Raw genomic sequence first — 21,587 nt, 5'->3', positions numbered from 1 at the left:
GTTCCGCCTTTGCCAGGACAACCTCACGACCTGGGCAGCCTGGGAAGATCCGTCCTCCTGAACACTCGGCAAGCCAAGCCCATCTCCTTGGCAAAGCGCTTGGGGCTGGAGCTGGGGCCCAGGACATCTTGGTTTCTTTTGTGCAATCCTGCAGACTGGGCGGGGCACATGAGCAGGGCCTGGCGAAGGGGGAGGGGGTGCTCCTCAGTGGAGGCTTCAAGGATGGCTGAGTCCTGGGCCTCTGTGCTGGGGAGGAGAGGCGGGCCTGGGAAGAGGGTCCCAGCTCTGACTAACCCATGGGCAGGCGAGGTGGGCCATCTAATATCACAACAGAAGTGGGGGCAGCCACGTGTGGTGGCACAGGTCTGTAATCCCAGCGCCTCTGGAGGCTGAGTTAGGAGAATCACGAGTTCAAGGCCAGCCTCAGCAAAGGGTGAGGTGCTGAGCAACTCAATGAGACCCTGTCTCTAAGTAAAAAACAAAATAGGGCTGGGGATGTGGCTCAGTCATCAAGTGGCCCTGAGTTCAACCCCCAGTACCAAAAAAAAAAAAAAAAAAAAAAAAAAAGAGAGAGAGAGAGAGAAGGAGAAGTGGGGGCAAGTTTTGAACATTAGAGGAAATCTGGGGTGCAGTGGAGTTAATCAGAAAGAGACACACTGGTCAGCAGGCCTGGGCTGCATGTGTCCTTGAGGCTGAATGTGGGACTAAGAAAGTGGGTCTGGTCACATCAGAGGGAGAGTTGAATGGGATCCTGTAATCGAGTACCAGAAAATCAACTGAAAAATGGCCTAAATGATACTGAACTATGCAGGTTCATGTAATTGGGGATGCATCATGCCAGGCCACCCACAACTCACCCTCTCCAGTCGCATCTGGAGAGAAAAGGCCTTCTCCTTCCATCGCTGCCTCTTCTAAGATGCCTCCTACCTTCTAAAAGAATCTCCTCCCTGGGCTGGGGATGTGGCTCAAGCGGTAGCGCGCTCGCCTGGCATGCGTGCGGCCCGGGTTCGATCCTCAGCACCACATACCAACAAAGATGTTGTGTCCGCCGAGAACTAAAAAAAAAAATAAATAAAAAAAAAAAAAAAAAAAAAAAAAAAAAAAGAATCTCCTCCGTACACCCCTGAGAAGTTCGTACCTAACCCTCCTAACAGCTCAGGGAATGGTGGATGATGACATACTTAGGTGCCCGACTGCCCCACTGAGAAGGGGATGGGTCCCCTTCCACAGTTTAGAACCATGTGGGCCCCCCTGGGACTGGAGTCAGTCCTCTGGCCCCTCTGTGGCTCCTTGTCAGGTGAGGGCCACAAGAGACACTGGCCACTTATCATGGTCTACTGAAAATGGATGGCTCACTGAATCCTGACAGCTGTCCCATTAGACAGGTACTGCTGTCATCTCCGTCTTAAAGATGAGCAAACATAGCTCCTGGAGACACATGGGTGGGATGGAAGCATCAGGGCTGAGGTAGAGACCGGCACAAGGACCTGGCAACCCCAGCAGCCAAGTCAGCCTCGAGGCCAGGAGGTGGGAGAGGAAGCCCACAGAACCTACCAGGGTTCTGTGATTCCCGAGTCAGGCCATGCAAGGGACGTTCTTGCTGTCATCTTGGGAGTTACTTTCCACCCTCCCCCACCAGTATCGGGATTGAACTCAGGGGCACTCAACCACTGAGCCACATCCCCAGCCCTTTTTGTATTTTATTCAGAGACAGAGTCTTACTGAGTTGCTTAGGTCTTGCTAAGTTGCCAAGACTGACTTTGAACTCTCTGTCCTCCTGCCTCAGCCTCCTGAGCCACTGGAATTACAGGTGTGCGCCATGCCACCTGGCTTTTCCACCCTTGTTATTATTTAATGTTCGTTTTTTTCCCCCCAACCTTTAAAAATTGACAAATGTAGACCACACAGAGAAAGGAGCATGCATTTGGTAAATGATCATGAGTTAATTTTCTATTGCTGTGTAACAAATGTTACTGCAAATTGAGCAGCTTAAACTAGCACACATTACTCTCTGTTCCCAGGGGGTAGGTGTTTGGCACGACTTAGCTGGGATCCCCTGCTCAGGTTGCACATAGCTACCATGCGGAGGTCAGTCCGGCTGTGTGGTCCTCAGGAGACCAGGCATGAGCCCTACATGCTCTCTCATCTTGGAAAGATGTTTCCTTATGGTCCTGTGACTAAGGCGCTGGCTTCTTCCTGCCATTGGCTGGACGCTCCCTTCAGGTTCTGGAGACTGCCTGTGGTCTCCAGTCACACAGGGGCCAGCCCCATCATGCTGTTTGCTTCTGCAAGGCCAGCAGGAGCGACTGCTTGTAGTTGGCCAAGGCAGGGTCTCGCTGACATCCTGTGATTATGAAGGGGACAGGAATAAAACCCACCTTTTCCCCATAAAGCAATGCAGCCCCTGACCAGCGTGGGCGGCTGAACTAAAGATCCCTCCAGTGAATTTCCTAGGATGCCAAATAAAACGCAGACACACAATTTACCTTTAAATCAAGCTCCAGGACGGCTCCTCCGCTGTCTGTCCCAAGTCCGCCAAATGGGAGAGCGAGTTGAGAGAGCCAGCACCATCTGTCGGAAGTGAACTTTTATTGGGGGGACCCTCATTCTTTGGAAAATCCCATCTAAAAAAGGTCAAGAGGGGCGGGGTTACAAGGACAGGTGAAGTAATTTGACCCCTGGGGCTGTGAGAGGCCACGCCTATGCATGAAGACACATTCTGCTACTTTAAGGATGGGGCAGTGGCTAGGGCCACTACGAATGTGGCCAGATCATTACGAAAGTGACCAACAGAGCCTCTAACAGTCACGGGAAGGAAAATGCTGGTCATTCAGCAACCTGAATTCACAAAGCAACCTGATCAAGGCCATGACACCCCCTCCCCTTCTTCATTTTCTACTGGTTACAAGAACTCAAGGGCCCAGCCCACACTCAGGTCAAGGGATGGTAAAGGATGTGACTCAGCAGGGTCACTTTAGGGTATGTCTCAGTTTACCCCAGGCTAAGAACAGAGCATTGTCTCCACCCCAGAAGCCTGTTTCTGCTTAGAGGTGAGACCTGTACTGGCTCAGCAAGCCAGCTAATAAATCTGCTGGAATTCTGTGAGCTGTTAAACACAGCCATTATTATTGTTGGTATAGCTGTTGTTGTTGTTGTTGTTATTATTATTATTATTATTATTACAGTACTGGGACTGAACTCAGGGGCATTCTATCACTGAGGTAAACCCCCAGGCCTTTATTTATTTTATTCTTTAAATTTTGAGCTGGCATGGTGGCCCATGCCTATAATCCCAGCTATTTAGGCTGTAGGGCAGGAGGATTCGAAATTTGAGATCTGCCTAGGAAACTTAGCAAGACCTCCTCTCAGAATAAAAAAAGGAAATAAAAACAGCTGGGGATATAGCTCGGTGGTAGAGTGCCCCTGGGTTTAATCCTTATACTGATTTTTTTTTTTTTTTTTGAGACAGGGTCTCTGATAAGTTGCCCAGGCTAGTCTCTAACTTGCAATTCTCCTACCTCAGCCTCCTGAGTCTTTGGAATTACAGGTACGTGTCACCACGCCGGTCTAAACATCCACCATTAAATTTACAGTGAAATCAATTCCATGAAAAGCAAGGCCCCCTAAACTCATCACTTCCGATATTTGCAATTTTGTTGTTGCATGGACATCAGAGTATTCTTAGACACCTGAGACGCTACAATGTCACTAGGTGATATAAGTTGTATGTGTGGCCTGGCATTGACTGAACCATCATCATGTGGAAAATGACTGAATTTACAATCTATTTGTAGGACATATTTGTCAACACTTAGTGTAGAAGAAGGTACCTCAACAAAACAGTTAAGGTTAAAATTGTGTAATGTGTATAGCTATGATATTGTTGAATACCAGGAAATATTGAGGAACTATTCATCCAGTATAGGAAATCAATGATTCAATACAGCCAAGTTGTTGGTCACATCATGGAAGCACATTCGTTAATGTAAGAATATTGACCAATATCCATATCACATATTGTATTGAATAATAAATCCACTGGGAAAATATCGGGTTGGGAGGCAACTCAGTTTAACAAATTTGATTCAGTTTCAACCACAGGTCAGCTATGGATGGGAGAGTTTAGCCAAACCAAGCAAAAACATTCTGACAACCAGTTGGCTCTATGGAATTAATAATAAAGAATATTGGGGGCTGGGGATGTGGCTCAAGCGGTAGCCCGCTCGCATGCCAGGGTTCGATCCTCAGCACCACATACAAACAAAGATGTTGTGTCCTCCGAAAACTAAAAAATAAATATTAAAAATTTTTTCTTTAAAAAAAAATTTTTTAAAAAAGAATATTGGGCTGAGGATATAGCTCAGTTGGTGGAGTGCTTGCCTTGCATGCATAAGGCACTAGGTTCAATCCCCAGCATCAAAAAATAACAATAATAATAAAGAATATCGTTTATCATTATTTGTAGATGTGCTACTTGCGCTTCATGAACATAAAGATTATAATCAATCTATGTAGGTACGCAGGCACACTTTGACCACTGGGCTGTTAAAGACATCCCATCAACCTAACCTTTAGTTTTAAGTACTTACTGGCGTTCTGTAACTTAACCATTTTGGGATTTTCCTCTTATTTTGATGTGACCCAGGAGCCTCAAAGAGGACACATATTACTTTATGTAAAAGACATTGCTGTAACGGATAAACTGAGGGATCCTAATTTTACAGAGCAAACAGCCTTGGCACTGAAATTCTGAGCCTTTACCACAAATGTCAGAAAACCAAGGAGACGTTGGTTTTCTTGTTTTTAAATCTGTAAGCCTTTAAAAACCTCCAAATCTTTAGACCTCCACAAGGCATAACGTTAAATTAAAAAAAAAAAAATCGGTAACCATAATAGGAACTACCACTGACTAAGAGCTTAGCAAACGCCCAGTGCGGTTCATGTAGCACCGCATGGGGAGGATCTGCAAGAGTGGGTGACCTAATATCCTGGAATATTGAGCAGCTCATTTGTTCGGCCGCACGCTCCCCACTTATTAAACATGCAACAAGCACGCGAGGCCGCGGGCAGGGACCGGTCACCTGCAAGCACCTGGAGTCAAGACACGCAGAGAACATTTGCAGGTGCACACTGCGGCTCTGCAACCCTGGCAGGCAGAACACCCGCCGCAGCGCCCTTCGCGCACGTGACCGTGGTCCCGCCTCCGCGCGGCCGCAACGGCGCACACTGGGTCGGCCGGACCCGGAAGGTGCTTCGCGCCGCGTTCTGCGCAGGCGCAGCGAGTACGATGCCACCAGGGGGCGCTGCGGAGATGCCTTGGGGGAGGGGACGGCCGCACCAGCGGACCACGTGCGCACCACGTGGCGCCCGGCAGCCCCGGGCCGCAGCAACGCTGCCGGCCGGCCACGTTGCTCAGTCTTCAGCCCGCCAGGGTGGCGGGGCCGGCCCCTGTGCTGGCGCCTCCGAGCCTAATGACCTCTGACCTCCGACCCTACCGCCTTTAGGGTTACCCCTCACCGGCGGTCGCGCGGTGTGTTTATAAACAGAGCTGTCGGCAGGGCCGAAACCCCGGATGGGCGGATTCGCACCCGGGGGAGCGGAGCCTTCCGTGCGGGTGTACCTTCTGCGCATGTGCTTCGTGGCCGCGCAGCGCGGCTCCTTCTGCGCGTGCGCACTGGGCGGGGAGAGGGCGGGGCTAAGGAGGGGTGGAGCCGGGAGGAGTGGAATCGTCGGTCTGCCGCTCCCTTCGCTGGCGTTTAGCGGGTGCCAGTCTCTGCTCTGCGCGGGGTCGCTCTAAGCTTTGGGGCCCAGAGGGTTGGTCGTGAAGGTTAGGTGCTCCCCGCCCTAGAGCAGCTCCCCGCCCAGCTGTCCTGCTCGGGCTCGGTTGCTCTAGTGGACACGCGGCGCCTGGCAGCTAACCAGTCCACGTGTGGAATTCACGCACCGTGGAGTGATTTCTCCTTGGGAAGCGCTAAAATGCGGCTTATGTCATGCGTGTTTTATTTGGAAAGAGGAAGTAGGTTCGGACACTTGCTACGCTTGACGACTCCTGAGGACGTTGTTTGAGGGAAATCAGCCAAGTCACCAGAGGACGCGCCCTGTGCCAGCCGCTTGTCCCGGGTCCCTGGAGTAGTCACAGTCCCCGAGAAAGTAGAATGGTGGTGGGAGGCGGAGAGGGAGTTAGTTTTTAATGGAGATAGAGTTTCCGTTTGAGAAAATGAACTATGGATGGTGGTGATGGCCCAACGATGTGAACTTGCTTAATGCCACTGGACTGTCCATTTAAAAATGGTTCAGGAGGGAGGTTCTGTGTTTTGTGTGTTTTAGCCACAGCGACGCAGTCCGATCACGTGTGTGCCTCGTCACATCGGGGGAAAGCATGATGTATATCCCTTCTGTGATCTAAGGGGCTTCCGCGTCCTGCCCGTGGCCTCCGGCAGCCCCACAGCCCAGCCTCCTGTCCCATCCCGTTTCAACTCTGCTAGTTCCTTACCTGGAACACACCACTCTCGGTGCTTTCTGTTTGCTGTTGTCTCTGACACAGTGCCTCTGCTTCGTTTTCTCCAATAAAACGACTGTTGCGTTTCTTGGGTATGCTTTCATTGTATAGACACATACTCTTGCTAACTAGGTACTAGGTATTATGCAAGGGGCAGGTGACCAAAACAGTTAAGGACCTCCTTTCACGGACTTTATACACAGGCAGAGGCCATGGTTAGTGAACACAAGCAAAACATAAGGTGTCTGGTGGTGAGCGCTGAAAGGAAAACATGGCATGTGATTACGATGGTGGCTGGGAATCTAATCTAGATCAGGTGATGCTGAAGAACTCTGAGGGTGTCCCTTTGACCTGACACCTATGTGATAAGGAGATAGGCTTGGCTCCATTGGAAATTCCACAGGGTGGGGGGATTTCCAGGGAGAGAAAACAAGTGCTGGAAGCCCTGAGGCAAGGACCATTTAGTATATTTGAGGAACAGAAAGGCCAGGTGGTAGGGGTGTGAATAAGGGAGGGTCTTGAGATAGGGAGGCAGAGAGACAGGTGCACCCATTTATATAACTGTAGGACACCCCCCCACACACACCATGTACTTGGGTAAAACAATTGTCATTTTATTTGGCTCACAATTTTATGAATCAGGAGTTCATTTAGGGCTTAGGTAATTCTTGCTTGAGGGTGTGGGTAGTTGCTATCACATGTTGATGAGGGTTGTGGATATCTGAAAGCTGGACAGAGCTAGATGTCCAAGATAGCTTGCTCCTGTGAAGCTGGTGATACTGGCAGTCACCTGGGAGTTAGGTAGGGCCTCCATTGCCACGGATACCTGTGTGTGGCTTTTCTAGAATGGCAGTGTCAGTGCAGATGGGCTTAAGGCTCTGGAGAGAACCAGGCAGAAACTTCATGGAGGCCTTTTAGGGTTTATCCTCAAAATTCACCTCACAGCATGGCTTTTGTTGAACCTTCTTGGCTGGAGCAATCAGAAAACTGCTTGAAGAAGGGTCAGACACCACCTTAACATGGGAGGAGGGGCTCAGATGTTTGAAGCCATGTTTTAAAATTACTGTGGGAGGTGACTGTCACCTCAAGAGGTCACAACAGAGCGGGATTGGGACTTGTCACTTGGGACACCAGTGGCTCTGGTCCTGTTTCTCTCATGTCCTTCCTGCCCTGTTATGCTTCAGCCACGTGGATGGGAAGCTTCAGGATTAGCTTTTCTTGTGAGCCACCTTTGGCTCAAAGTCACCTCAGAGGGGCTTTCTTAATCCCACATGAAAGAAGCACAAAACCTATATTTCTCCAAGCTGCTTCATCTTTGCAGCTATTCTCACGATCTCGAATGACCTGTTTTTCTGTTTGTTTGTCTTGTCCATGGCCAACAACCTCAGTCATATTTGCAGTATCCAGTCAGGCTCTGGCCCCCAGAAACATTCCGTAAATGCTTGGGGGATGAATGGATGGATTTAACTCAGGCTTCACCGGGCGGGGTGCACTCTGGGGTCCTAACTGCATCTTGTCGAGCACCTGCAACAGGCCAGATGCTTGATAGACATCCAGGTGGCTCCTCACAGCAAACCTTAGCCCCATTTTACAGAGTAGGAAGTGGAGGATCGGGAAGGGAGACCCACGATCCAAGCCGGGATTGTTTTCCACCTATGATGGCCCTCTTCCCCTATCTCCTAAACTTGTCTGGGGTTAAAGAGGTCGTTAAGGGCAGGGATTTAGTCAACCAGGGGTCTAACCAGTAGAACTGGTGCTTGTTTATGTCACACCTCATTTCTAAAAGTGGCTGAACAGGTCACGATGACAGATAACGAGAGCATCGGGGATAAAACACAAGACTGTAGTCCCCCTTCTTGCAGTTTCTCTTTCTGCCGTTTTAGTTTCTGGTGGTCAACTGCAGTCCAAAAACACTAAATGGAATATTCCAGAAATAAACAATCCATGAGCTTTTTAAAAAATCGTGTCGTATTGTTATAATTGTTCTATTTTGTTTTTATTTGTGGTGAATCGCTCACTGTGCCTAATTTATAAACTCACCTTGACCCTAGATGTGTGTGTATACATAGTATACATAGGGGTTGGTGCTGTCTAGAGTTTCAGACCTTCCCTGGGCGTCTGGAGATGTATCCCTCATGAGTAAGAAGAGACTATTGTGATTGGGTGGGTGAAAGAGGGATGGAGGAGCAAACAACGGTAAGGAAAAAAGTCCTGGCGGTAGGGGTGTGAATAAGGGTGACAGTTGTGGTGACAGTTGTGTGGGAAGCAGTTCTCCTGACACCGAGGGTGTGGCCCAGCAGGTATGGGCTGGGACAGGCTGGCCACACCCTCTGGCAGCAGGCCCCTTCCTTGGTGGTACCAATGATTGGTTGTAAGGTGAAGACCCTGGGAGAGAGGGCTGCCCAGAGTTCACAGTGGTCTTGACTGTGGAGAAGCCCTGCTGGGACATAGGTCCTAGGATCCTGCAAGAAAAATTCCCCTCCTCTGTCCTCCTGCCAGCAGAGCCCTGTAACTGGCAGAGCCCCAGACGCCCTCATCCTGAGTGTACTGCAAAGACCTTGTAAGACACGTTCAACCTAATGTGTAATTACGGGATCCGGGGCTTGCAGGCGATGCTCCTGCCGCAGCGGGAATGATTAGGCCATTCTTGTTACTTGTATTGCTAGCGGATATTAAGAGGAGACGTCTTAATTAAAGCATCTGTTTTAGAAAATTTAGGTTTTTTTTTTTTCCTCCCCACCAAATTGTAGTATCTTAAGAACTTCTAAAATGTGTTTTGGGACAAGATCCTTCTGCCCCACTCCCACCCTATCCTACCCCATGCCCCCAGCTTGCTGAAAATCCACAGATGCTTTGAATATTAGTATAAATACCTCTGGGATATTATTCTTTCCTCCTCTTTTTTGGTTGTAGACATCAAAGTGTGTTAAACTCACACACACAAGCATGGGGTCACTCTTTGAAGTTTCTGTACTTTGCCTCATTGCCATTGGTCTTGCAGCAGGAAACAGAGTTTGGCAGTTGAACACCCCAGAAGGCACGATGGGTTTGGAACTCTAATGCCATCTAATAACATCAGCGTGATCAGTGTCTAAAGCCAGGAGGCTCATGGTGAGGTCCGTGCGCCACTCTGTGTCTGCCCGCCGTTCACAGATCTGTGAAGAGAAAAAGATCAGAAATTGAAAATTAAGCATTTAGAAACTTCTTTGGTAACTGGTCATTCTAACACAACATCCAAAGGGTGGGTTGTGTGGACTTGTTGCCTATTTTATAAAACAGTTTGGGGAGAAAACCAAAGCACCGCTGTCACCACCAATGGTTTCGGAGGATTGGAACAAGCTAACCTGAAGGTCCTTGTCCATGACATGACCTACACCAAGAAACCTGATGATCAGTTGAAAAACTTCCATGAACGCCAAGAGAATTCCATAGGATGGGCCGATACACAGTGAATATTTTAAAAAATCAAATAGAATTTTTAGCTGGATGCAGTGGTGTTTATCTGTAATCCCAGCAGCTCGGGAGGCTGAGGTAGGAGTATCGTGAGTTCAAAGCCAGCCTCAGCAGAGGCCCTAAGCAACTCAGTGAGACCCTGTCTCTAAATAAAATACAAAATAGGGCTGGGGATGTGGCTCAGTGGCTGAGTACCCCCGAGTTCAATCCCTGGTTTAAAAAAAAAATTTTTTTCCACATACCAACATAGAATTTTCACATATGAATAACAGCTCCATAGAAAAATAAAATTTAAAATGAAAATGCCCAGGAATAAACTAAACAGTTGTGCAAAAATCTTTCTGAATGATTTTCTTCCTTTGAGACCTCGAAGGCACAATAAATTTTCTTGATGAAATTGAGGTGCTTAGCTAGTAAGGAAGATCCTGACATACTTTGCAACAGGCTGAAAGAGTGTCCAACAGAGTTAGGGTATTGTCCCAGAACTCATGGATTCTTGAAGTGCCTTGAAGGCAGATTCTGGGTCTACAAAATTGGAAGTAAAAATCCAGGGCATCAGAGATTTGGCAAAGATGCTGAGGCTGGCTGATAAAATCTCCACTCAAATGTTATACTCTGCCTGGGAAGAGATTTGGGAACCAGGTCCAAGTTTATGGTTCAAGAACATTTATGAAAACAGTAGGACTCACACAGGTGGCTGTAGATGCCAGACATCCCTATAAGGACACATCCCCAGCTTTCCATGTGTTTTTCTTTTTTCTTTTTTTTTTTTTTTTTTGCTACCAGGGATTGAACCCAGGGGTGCTTAACTACTGAGCCACATCCCCAGCCCTTTTTATTTTTATTTTGAGATAGGGTCTCAATAAGTTCTTAAGGCCTCGCTAAGTTGCTGAGTCTGGCTTTGAGCTTGCCATCCTCCTGCCTCAGCCTCCCCAGCTGCTGGAATTACAGGCATGTGCCCCACCCCCAACCTTTGTTCCTTTTGAATTTTGTTCCATGTGCATATACGGACCATTTAAGAAGATACCAATTTTAAAAAGGCTCCTGTCCTCTAGCCTTCTCATTTGAATACTGAGAAAACAGAGGCCCACGGAGGCTTAGCGGTTTCACTAGTGACATCTAGCTGGAACTCCATTCTAACCCGGGCTAGAATTCCTACTTGCAGTTATATGGTCAGGAGACCAGCCACCCCGCAGAGACCACCTAATTGATGTGGCCCAGGCCTTCAGCATGTGTGGTTCTGCACTTAGCCTTCATTCAGTTGTTTTGTGTCTGTTTACCGAACGTGTATTATGGTCCTTTTCAGGCACCCCAGGGCCAGGTGAAGTCCTGGGATCACAGAGTGCAAAACACACCAAGATCCCAGCTGCTGGGAGCTGATGCTGGAGGGAAGAGTGAGACAAGAGAAAGCTGATGACAAAATACATATGGTATCATGTCGGAAATGGTACGCTCGGAGGACAGAAGATGCGGACCAGGCTGAGTGAATCTGGAGGGCTGGGCTCAAGGGGGCGATGGGTGTGCCAGGGAGAGCTGGGCTGTGGGTCCTGCAGGGCTCTGCAGGTCTTCCTAAGAACTTGGCTTTCAACTTCGTGCCATGGGAACTTCTATTGGGTTTTCATCACAGTACTGATAAGACTTGACTCTTTGCAGACGACGCCCCTACTGTTTTGTTGGAATGGGGGTGTGGGGCAGCGGCAGGTACCGGAGCCAACCAGCCAGATGGTAGTGGAACCAGGCTGGGTGCAGATCTAGAGATGGAAGTGGTGGCCTTCAGAATACTTTTTCAAAAATCATTTTTTCCCCACTGTGACAAAATACATCTATCTATCTATCTATCTATCTATCTATCTATCTATCTATCTATCCATCCATCTATCTATATATCCCATATGATTGGCTCTTTTAATCATTTGAAGTGTACAATTCTGTGGCATTAATTACATTTGCAGTATGATACAACCATCACCATTATCTATTTCCAAAGTCATCACCCCAAATAGAAACTCTGTAACCACTAAGCAAAAACTACCCATTCCCCTTCTCCTAGGCCCCCTGGTTACCCCTGTTCTATTTCCTGTCCCCATGACTCTTCATCTATTCTAGATGTTTTGGATAAGTGGAATCATTATATTTGTTCTTATGCGTTTGGCTTGTTTCACTTAGCATAATATTTTCAAAGTCCATTTATGTTGTGGTATACGTCAATACATTATTGCTCTTTATGACTGAATAATATTCCATTGTATTGATAAATCATATCATTTATCTTTTTTGTCTGTTCATGGGCACTTGAGTTTTTTTCTGCCTTTGGGAATAGTGCTGGTTTGAACATTGTTGTATGAGTACCTGGGTCCCTGTTTTCAATTCTTTGGAATATATAGTTAGGGGCAGAATCCCTGAGCCATAGGATAATTCGATGTTTAACTTTTTGAGGAAGCATCTAATGGTTTTCCACAGAGGCTATGCTATTTTAATTTCTACCAGTAATGCACACAGGCTCCAATTTCTACATAGATTCACTGACACTGTGAGTTTTTAATTTTAAAAATGAATCTCCAGCTGGGGACGGTGGTGCACACCTGTAATCCCAGTGGCTTGGGAGGCTGAGGCAGGAGGATTTCGAGTTCAAAGCCAGCCTCAGCAACGGAGAGACACTACGAAATTCAGTGAGACCCTGTCTGTAAATAAAGTACAAAATATGGCTGGGGATGTGGCTCAGTGGTTGAGTGCCCCTGATTTCAATCCCTGGTACCTTTCTCACCAAAAATAAATCTCCCTCCCAGCAGGTATGAGATGGTATTTTATTGTGGTTTTCTCTCCCCTTTCCCTAGTGATTCATGATATCAAGTGTCTTTTCGTGTGCTTGTTGACCGTTTGGATATATTCTTAGGAGAAGAAAACTTAATAAGCATTAGTAAAAATTAATGCATCTTTAATAAATTGTGTTCTCTAAAACAAACTCTCAAACTTTTTTTTTTATTATTAGAATCTCTTGTGGAATTTTAAAACTCCCCAATATTGGTTGTGCCTGGTACAGAATAAACTGGTCTCTAGGGAGGCCCACATCAGTACTTGCTGAAGCTCTGCAGGTGATTTCTACATGCAGACAGGTTTGAGAATGAGGGTTGCTGAGTTTCTCAAACTATAATGTGTCTGCAAACCACCTGAGATCTCGCTCAAATGCAGATTCTTATTCCTGGGGGTGCCTAGGACCCTGCATTTTTAACAAGCTCCTGGGCACTGTCCAGATGAGGTGTTTTGCATTTCTAGTAGCATATGAATTCCAGGTGATGCTGAGATGCTGGTCCTTGGACCACAGACTGACTCTCAAGGCTGCACCACAGCATCAGACTAATCGAATCAGGGATTTGCTGGAAGTACAGGCTCAGCCCCACTCCAGCCTCCTGCTGGGGTCTGCATTGCTCAAAGTCCTGGGGTTTGCTGCTACATTGCACTGGGTCAAGCACAGAGCGAGGGCCCTCCCTGTCCTGGCCCATGGTGTCTCTAGTTAATAGCATCTGGACTTCTGGACTCCTGTAGCTTTGCATTACTGGCATTTCCCCTCTTCCTGCCACTGTGCAGTGAAGGGAGAGTCATGATGAGTCAAATTTGGTCCAGAGCTCTCCCCTTCCAGATCCAAAGTCCTGCTTCAGGGGGTGAGGTTGCAGGTTCCTCCTCAAGTTTGCAGCAGCTTTGATCATCCTGGGAAGGCCCCAGTGCCCTGGAGGTGGCAGTGCAGGACGGGAATTGAACAGAACACCCGAAGCGGCTTCTTCCTGACTTTGCACTGTCAGTTGGCACCAGAGCTGTCCTGCTGTCCCGCCCCCCCAAGGCCAGCTCTCCAGACAGACAAGAATCAGGAGCCAGGCCGGGGTCTGCTCAGAGAAGTTCTCCAAAGCACAACTTGGGTGGACACAGTGCCGGGGCCCCAGTTTATGGGCTGGAGAGGGAGAGCCTTCATTTAACCATTCGACCAACATGGATCGATCGCCTGCTGCTGTGTGACAGGCGGCCTGCTAAGTGCCAGGGACACAGATTCAATGCAAAGGAAACAAATGGTGATTAGGCATGATTCAGTGACACCTATGAGGGTGAGAACAGGGTTGGGGTTTCTTCTTTGTCTGCAGGGTGAGGTCCAGGGGGTGGCAGCAGCTGGGTGAGCAGGTGGCACACTTTGTTGGTGACTTCACAACGCAGATACAGCAATTCCAGGGTGTGCGAGTGACCAGAGGTGTTTGAGAGTTTCCCTTTCTCCCTGGTGACAAACTCAGCCAATCCCATGTAGCATTTGTGGGACATGGTGTCGCTCAGACTGTGACATATGCTTTTGGGTAGGGATGTCCCCAAACTTGGGAGAAATACCTGGACTCAAAGAAGTCAGCACCTGTCCCCCCTGAGAGGGCTACATGGGCAAGGTGCGGGCCCTGGGAAGCCTGGGCCACACCAGAAAGCAGAAGCCGGGCTCTTGCTTAGAGAGACACTGATTTTATTACGGAGATTGGAAATCAACCTCAGGAGACGACGGACGGGGCCACCTGGTTTACAAAACGGCAAACAGGTTCTAGAGAGTGGAGGGTGGAGGAAGCTGAGGGGGTTCAGAGGAAAGAACTGGGGGAATGTGGGTGGGGGGCATCGCATAAGCAGTGGAGTGGGGCTCAGAGGGCTCTGGGGAGCCCACCCAGCATGACCGGGGCCTGAGGAGCAGGTGGGTGAGACTGATGTTGAGAGGGACCAGGATGGGAGAACTCAGATTTCTCCCTTGCACCTCTCCTGTCTCCCCAAGGATTGGGGAATGAAGTGCTCCAGGGCCCACCTGGCCAGAACTCTCCTGATGATCCTGGCAGGGTCTTGGTCTTCCAAATGATCCTATAAGCTGCAAGTGGTGGCACCCTTGAGGTCCCAGCTACTCTGGAAGCTGAGACAGGAAGATGACTTGAGCCTAGGAGCTGGAGGGCCCCCTGGGCAACACAGCAAGATCACCTATTCCCCCACAAAATGCTCCCATATTTTGCATGGTACTCCATGAGATAAGAAAGGTCAGCCTGAAAATAATGTTTTGAATTGTTTGTTCAATGACAGGGATTTGTTTTTCAGCTTCTCAAGATGAAAGAGGCCAGCATTTCAGGCTCTGGATGCTGACCAGACTCCTAACCTGGACAGACAGAGAAGTGGGCCTGGGCTTCTTCCCTGGGTACATTGAAGCCTGGGTTCAAATCCCACATGCCCTCCTGGGGAGCCCTGGGTGAGGCTCCTTCTCCTCCGTGGACCCAACGGAGCTCTCTGAAAGATGAGTTGGGATGGATCCACAGGTGTGGGCGGGGATGGAATGTGTGTGACAACACCTAGTAACTGGTCAATGAATGTCAGCTGTCACGAAGATCCACATCCTTAACTGGCCAGAGAGGGCCTAGAATGGGCCACACTTCAAAGAGTGGGTGCAGGTGCGGGCGGAGGGCCTGGGCCCTAGGAGTTTGGTTGCTGTGAATCCAGGGGTCAAAGGGGCAGAGGTGTGGTCAGGGATGAAAACCTGGTTGCCTCTGGCCTTTGACAGAGGGTTGAGGGGAAGGAAGGAGCCAGCCAGGAGGGGGCCTGTGAAGAGGCCCCTGGTGGCATCTGCTTGCTGATGTGCCCACGAGAATAAACACAGGCTCATGCGATGCAGAGGTTCGTTCAGAGCAAACATATCTGAGCTCTCTGATCCGCTTGTCTGGTTGTGTGAAATGGGTTGTCATTGATCAGATACCAAGGATGACATTTTCTCAGCTCAGAGAAGTGCCTTCTCACAGTCCTTTTGCCCCAGTCTCTCTCTCTCTCTCTCTCTCTCTCTCTCTCTCTCTCTCTCTCTCTCTCTCTCTCTCTCTTTCTCTGTAATTATATATTCTTTGGTTTCTTTGCCCATTTTTTAATGGTCTATATTTTCTATTTGTCTTCCATCTGCTGTGAAGGCAAGGATATGTCTCTTTGTATAGCCAGTTCCTCACACAGTCTTTGGTGCCTAATAGATGCTCAGGGGCCACCTGTCTTTGGGGCAGTGGGTCCAGGAAGTCGGTGTGCACAACAGGTCTTTGCAGGTCTAGGAGGTAGATAACACCGACCTTTCCCGATGAGGAAACCGAGGCTGAGGGAGATGTGGAATGAGTTGTCTCAGAGTCACACCTGGATGTTGTGATTGGAGATAGGACCCAAGTGTCACTGGCTGCCAAGATCCTGTGTCTCCCACAAAACCAGGTGGCTTCCAGCTTGAAAGGATGATTCAGGAGTTGGCCAGCTGAGCTCTCGAAGATGGCGGGCTTCCAGGTGGAAATGTCCAATGGTGCCTCCAGACTTGCAGAATCTTAGAAAGGACCCTAGAGAACGTCACTGCTGTCCTTCATCCAAGCCTGGACCGTTCTTTGTCTTTGTGGAAGGTAATCCATCAGGATCTGCTCAGACCTAGGTAGTGGCTGCAATTCTCTGACACAAAGGGCAGATTGGATCTTTTTTTTTTTGGGGGGGGGGTGAGGTTTTATTGTTTAATTCTTCTTTATCCTGAGCCAATATTCCTTTCTCTGGTTAATAATATGACAAACAGGACAGAGCCAGAGAGACCTTTCTCTGAGATGACATCAACTCATTCATTAGACATCACACTGGGTCACTGTGCCTCCTCTGAACCATCTCATGGGACTCTGCTCCAGCCCTGATTTGTCCAAGTTGACCACAGGAACATGACGAGTTGCCTACCAAATAAATGTCTGGCTGAAACCCAGACACAGCTCTTTGGGCTTCGTCTGTCAGGAAGGGAAATGATCTCAGTGGATTCAGGCTGTCTCCTAAGAACCACCTTTTGGTGCCTTTCCCAAGGGTTTACAAGATCTTGGGAGATCTTAGAAGTTTTTCACATCCATAGACAGAGAATCTGCGGCTCCCAGAATCTGCTCTTCTTTTCTTTTTTCTATTTCTTTTTCTTTTTTTTTCCAAAGGGAAGCATCTGTTTATCCTTCCTCCCTGGCCCCTTCCTATCTCTCGGGGCTCTCTGAGGATGGAGACCACATCTGTTCCTCACTGTCCCGTTTGTTTCTGAGCCAGACAGAGAGGAAATGCTCCCCAGCTGTGTCGACTCCAGCGGAACCAAACCAACTCAATTCTCAATCTCGTTCACAAAATCTGCCACGTCTGTTAATCAACCCAGATTTCCCAAGCCCTAACCTGCCTCCTGCTTGTGTTATTCTTTAAAAACAGCCTGTTCTTTATTGTCACCATCAAAGTAACACCTGCCCGTTCGGGATCCTAATGACAATCAAACAGAAACCATCCATAATTCCGTCGATGGAAGGTGACGGCTGGTGACATTTTCTTCCTGAGTTTTGGACTCAGTTTTCCAACAGCTCATGGGACATTTCCACCAGGGGTTCTCGAAAAACCTCTCAAGCTCCACGTGACCCCAATCAACCTCATCATCTCCAGATTGATGAATACCATCACTATTCACCAAATCGCCCAAGACAGCAATCTTTCATTAGCTTTCTTTTGATCCCCAACATCCCATTACTGGTTAAGATCTTAGGATTTTTTTTTTAATCATTTCCTAGCACTTGAAAGCGGCCCCTATCGTCTCTTGTCTGAATGATTTCGATGACATTCTTACTGGTCTCCTAACCTTTAATCTCTCTTTCCCGGGAAATCTAATCTCTAGGGTGGTGCTGAGATAAGAGTATATTATCCCTCGGCTCAAAAATGTTCAAAACATTCAATTTTCTAGGGAAAAATTCAACAGGGCATTCAAAGCCCCACATCATTTGGTCTCAATCTCCGTCTCTATCTTTAATACCTATTCACATGTCAACTTTTCCAGGAAGCCTACTCACATCTTGAGAGTCTAACTGACAGCCCATTCTTGGTTATCCAAAGGAGCGTCTGTGGGCATTTTAACAGCTTTTCCCAACCACTTAACCTTTTTTTGTGTGCATATTTTGCTCTGTCTCTAGCTTGGGGACTCTTCAATGTCAGGGATTGTTTCATTGATATTTGCATGATCCGAGAACCACATTATCATTCGGATTGATTTCAGGAAAGAATTCATCTGGGCATAGTGACGTAATTCTTTGAACTCAAAGATAAGTATCCTGATATCACCTTGCCTATCTGGAACCTCCATCTTCTTTTTTTTTAAAAAAAATATTTTAAATGAATTGGAATGAATCTTTTTCTCTTTCTTTCTTTCTTTCTTTCTTTCTTCTTTCTTTTTTTTTTTTTTTTTTTGGTACTGGGGATTGAACTTGGAGCTCTCAGCCACTGAGCCACCTCCCCAGCCTATTTTGTATTTTATTTAGAGACAGGGTCTCACTGAGTTGCTTAGCACCTCGCTTTTGCTGAGGCTGGCTTTGAACTCACGATCCTCCTGCCTCAGCCTCCCGAGCCACTGGGATGACAGGCGTGCACCACCGTGCCCAGTTCTTTTTCCTCTTTTGCTTCTCTAGTTACACTTTTTTTTTTTTTATTTCACCTTGAGGAATTGCTGGCTCCTACCCCACTGGATATAGTCCTATGGGGTTGGTGTGGAGTTTATAAAAGCAGGTGTCTGCCCTCTCCAACCTGAAGGGTTTCATAGGCTCCAAGCTCTCTCCAGCTGGAAAATTTCCCACTTGACACTGAATCGGGGGCAAAAGAACAAAGAGAGTAAAAACGAAGGGAGTCAGTTCTTCCCTAGCCCCTTTTTTGGAGGACTTTTTCTTAGGATAGGTCAGAATAAGGACTTCACTTCTGTTACATATGAGGGCTCACTTTGACTTTTGAAAGTCACAATGTGAGAGGAATTATAGGATTTCCAAGGGCGAGACTGGATTGGAACACCTGTCCATCACTCTGGGTTCATTTGAGACACGGAGAGGACACGTGTCCCTCTGGAACCATGATGACAACAGGCGAGCAGAATCTCCATTTCAGAGGCTGGTGTGTTCTCCTGCCGTGTCCCAACCTGTAATCTAGCTTCCAGGAAAGGGTGTGGCTTGTTTTTGGATACTGGTGTCTGTTTATACACCCAGCTGTTAGGAGAAGCCTCACGTGACCGTGATAGGTCAGATATAACTTCTCGGATGGGTTCTGGCTTGTTAACTCTTGAGCCGCCTGGGTTCTTGTCATTTCAAAGCCTTGCCCTCCACATTCTTGCTGATCCTGGAAGTCCTGGATGAGGATTGAGGGATGAGATTGCAGGCAGCTGAAATTGCAGAATGGCTTAAATTTTAGGAATTGGCAGCTCAGGTCTCATCTGTGGCTTTATGGAGTCACCCAGGTCACAGACTGCTTTCTGTCGTCCCGTTCCAACTGTCCTCAATGTGTGACTTCCATCCACAAGGTCACATAAGGTCATGACAGCTGCCGCAGCACCAGCCATCGTGTTGATATTCTAGATGGGGGAAAAAGGGAGAGTGGGTTAAAAGGGCATTAGCCAGCCACTTAAAAAATGTCTTTTCTACAATTCCAACCCAGTCACTTCCACTTATATCTTTTTTTGCTATTACAATGTCCTGTGACCACCCCTAGTGCTGGCGGGGTGGGGTGGGGCGCTGAGAAACATTGTTAAACTTGACGCATTGTGACCTTGATTAGGACCAGGCTTTTCTCCGGAAGGAGGAGGGAGAAGATGGGTAGTGGAAGGGCAAGTGTCCCTCTGCTCACCTCTCAGTGGCCTTCTTGTGATTTCTTTGGCTTATACTGAGAGTGACTTTCTGTGGCTTTTGACCAAAGAAAACTGACATCATAACTATTTTTTTTTCATTGCTATAAAATAATGCATCTAAATTTGTGGTGGGAAAAAAAGGGAAATGTGAGTAAAAGATTAAAAAAAAAAATCAAGATCACCTGTAATCTCACTACCCAAAGAGAAATATCATTAATAATCCATTCATACCAATAAATATTCGAACTAGTGGTTTTCTCGCTTAAAACATAAACTCTTAAAGGGATGCTCATCCTAATTAAATAGATAGAGCTGCTTTGATTGACACTGGCATGGGGGCCCCTCCCTGTTGGTCCCCTCCTCCTTTTGCTAAATGCAGGGCTCCCATGGGCAACCACTATTCAAAAGGCTGCTGGCTGGACCTTGCGCGGACACACTCTAATTCCTCCCATCAGTCCCCCGCTGGTGAGCATTTAGGTTGTTGCCAGGTTTCCGTCTGGGATAGATCCATTTTGTTGTCAATTCTCCCATCATTTTCTTTCCATTGTTTCTACCTGAGAACTCATTTGTTGCCTTGGAGGAGGTCAGAGGACTACAAGAGTCAAATCATTCTTCCTCTGCCACCTAGTGGCTTTGCACAGGGGAAGCCTCACCTTTCTCCTCCCAGGGAGCCTTACAAGGGCTGCCATCTTTAAAGGCACTAAGACTTTTTTTTAGAGCATCTCCCCTCTCACCCCCCCCCCCCCCCGTGCCCCGTAGGGGACGCAGCCCCCATGGCCCAGTTGACACTTTCCATAAGCTCCATCGGGGGGTCTGTACAGGCTGGCATGAGCTTTGACGCAGGCCGTGGGGTCTCTTCCTAGTGATGAATGCCCGCACGGTACTGGGCGCTCGGTGTTTTTGTAAAGAAATAATCTATTGAAGAACGTATTCATTTTGAAATAATTCTATTCATAGGAAGTTGCAAAAAGAAAAAAAAAAGTTCAGGGAGTTTTTTTGTATCTGTAGCTTTTCTAGCTTAAGAAAATCTTAAAGGATGCTCACCTTATAAAAATAGATAAAATAGAGTTGCTTTGATTGATCCTAGCACGGGCCCCAGGCCCCTTCCAACTGGTCCTGCATCACCGTGTAAGACGTTACCAGTGAAAGGATCACTACAACCTCTCGGTTTCCCTCGATAGTAACCATCTGAAGAACTGCAATTTAAAATGCTTCAAAGTCTGAGACTTGGTGAGTGCTGACAAGACACACAAGTGGGAATGCCATACCTGACCTCAGGTCATGGGTCACACAGGTGTGGGCTGGGTGCGGTGGCGCATGCCTGTAATTCCAGCAGCTGGGGAGGCTGAGGCAGGAGGATCAACAGCCTCAGCGACAGCGAGGCACTAAGCAACTCAGCGAGACCCTGTCTCAAAATAAAACACAAAATAGGGCTGGGGATGGGGCTCAGTGGTCGAGTGCCCCTGAGTTCAATCCTGGTATAAAAAAAAAACAAAAAACAAAAAACAAAAAAATCATGTGTGCTAAAAATATTGCATAAAATTACTTTCAGGCTACAAGGTGTAAATGAAACATAAATTAATATTATGTTTAGACTTGGATCCCATCACCAAGATATCTGGTTACCTATATGCAAATATTCCAAAATCTGGGGGAAAAATATCTGAAAATTGAAACATCCTGATCCCAGGCATTTCGGACAAGTCCCTGTAGTACCATATCGACATCAGGAAATTGATGTCTGTGCCCCTGATTTCACCAGCTCTACATTCACGGCTCACATGCACATAGTTTTATGTAATTTCATAAGTTTTTCAAAAAAACTTTTTTAGTTGTAGGTGGACACAGTACCTTTATTTTTATTTATTTATTTCTACGTGGTGCTGAGGATCAAACCCAGAGCCTCACACATGCCAGGCGAGTGCTCTACCACTGAGCCACAACCTCAACTAGAGTTTTTCATGGATTTTATGT

The 21,587-nt window shown here is 47.6% G+C and overlaps 1 long non-coding RNA gene across 2 annotated transcripts; it reads right to left on the bottom strand.

Annotated features, from left to right (window-relative positions):
- Positions 1 to 1,993: 1,993 nt before the first annotated feature.
- LOC113195604 (uncharacterized) lies at positions 1,994 to 5,186 on the bottom strand. Of its 2 annotated transcripts, none has more exons than XR_003302426.2 (3): positions 5,082 to 5,186; positions 2,487 to 2,624; positions 1,994 to 2,344 (listed from the first exon to the last, which is right to left on the bottom strand). It is a non-coding gene; the product is annotated as an uncharacterized LOC113195604 (long non-coding RNA). The 2 variants fall into 2 exon arrangements; XR_003302427.2 differs by having other exon boundaries at positions 2,487 to 2,571.
- Between the last annotated feature and the right edge of the window lie 16,401 nt (positions 5,187 to 21,587).

This window comes from Urocitellus parryii, chromosome 9 (assembly GCF_045843805.1).
Source record: "Urocitellus parryii isolate mUroPar1 chromosome 9, mUroPar1.hap1, whole genome shotgun sequence".
NCBI lineage: Eukaryota > Metazoa > Chordata > Mammalia > Rodentia > Sciuridae > Urocitellus > Urocitellus parryii.
The sequence above is the reverse complement of the archived record's forward strand: the minus strand, read 5'-3'. Positions and strand labels throughout refer to the sequence as shown.